The 1,322-nt window shown below is 39.0% G+C and overlaps 1 protein-coding gene across 1 annotated transcript in view; it reads left to right on the top strand.

Moving 5' to 3' along the window:
- The first annotated feature begins 1,283 nt into the window (after nt 1-1,283).
- The window catches only part of rgs3a (regulator of G protein signaling 3a), a 275,278-nt gene continuing 275,239 nt past the window's right edge, over nt 1,284-1,322 (top strand). Inside the window, exon 1 of the mRNA XM_048613560.1 lies at nt 1,284-1,312. The gene's annotated coding sequence lies outside the window, so the exon portion shown is untranslated. The remainder of the gene's footprint in view (nt 1,313-1,322) is intronic.

Here is a 1,322-nt window from a genome sequence, read left to right on the forward strand (position 1 = left end):
GTGATGCCCCTCAAAGTATATATAATCAACTGTTCCTCTCTAATTGGGAAAGATGACAGTAGTGGAAACTGGCTACTTACGTTTTGGACATAGTTAATTCTCTCCTGGTGCTCAAATATGCTTGTAAGCCAACTATATTGACTGGTGTATTATTTATGGAGAATAATACAAATGGTATTGGGAATTGGAAGCATTGTGGAAAGAAGATTAACAAGAAACCATTCTGAACAATATATATTGTATTATGAGTTACAGGAGCATTTCAATCATGGATCACTGGGAAAAGAAACAATGCTGCATCCATGCATTAGTGGGTTTTTACTTTTATTTGAAGAAGTAATGCAGCTTGAATTGGTATTTGTAGCCCTGTATTAGTAATATTGCATTAAAAAGGTATTAGTAATTACTTGCAGAGTAACTGGAGTTGAGATTAGAGGACCAAATTGGGTTACCAACTCTGGTTGGATGCATTAATACAGATCTCACACCTTCAAACAATATTCATCCAACATGTCTATTGTTATTAGGCCTTTCCACATCTTGTGTACAGAGGACAAACTGTTTGTTACCCAATTGGATTGTCAGTGAATTTTCTTATCCTCAATATTTTTGAAACAACAAATAAAGTTGCTAAAAGAAAATTCAAATAGCATACAATTTAAAAGAAAACTGGCTGTATGGCATTTTTCTTTTCTTACTTATAGCTGTGTCCAGGAGGTGAGTCTTCATTTCTTGTAATCCAGAAGGCTGGCACAGCAGCTAGTGTAAATTTGTGTTGACAGTTAGGAGCTGGGTTAGGTTTTGGAGATTGGCAATGAGAAATTGGGTTGGGTTAAGGTTCAGGATTAATAATCATGGTCAACATTCGGGATTAAAATTAGCATTGGTAACTGTTAATTGACACCAAATTGCAAAGGTACAATGGTTCATGATTTAGGGCCCTAGTTACACAGCGGCAGCGCCCCTACCTCTTGGAATAAGAACGTCTGCATTCAAGACTTTCTTGTACCAGACGTGTCATAACATAGATTGAGCAGGATAATCAAAAATATCTACAATGGTTATTGACAGCGGGTGAAAATGGATGGATGCACCATATATTGACCAGGCTGAGAAGCTCTTTGAGGGGAGAGAGAGAGAATAGATAAGAGCACGTGTTTTAAACGGCTGTGGAGCGAGTGGCAGGTGTAGCGCGAGGAGAGCGTAGTTAGTTGGTCACACATTCACTAACTCAGGGCGACGGTCAGTCGGTTACCCATTGCTAATTTAGGGCGACGGTTAGTCGGTTACCCATTGCTAATTTAGGGCGACGGTCAGTCGGT

The sequence above is a fragment of the Rhincodon typus genome, chromosome 28, assembly GCF_021869965.1.
Source record: "Rhincodon typus isolate 14 chromosome 28, sRhiTyp1.1, whole genome shotgun sequence".
Taxonomy (NCBI): Eukaryota; Metazoa; Chordata; class Chondrichthyes; order Orectolobiformes; family Rhincodontidae; genus Rhincodon; species Rhincodon typus.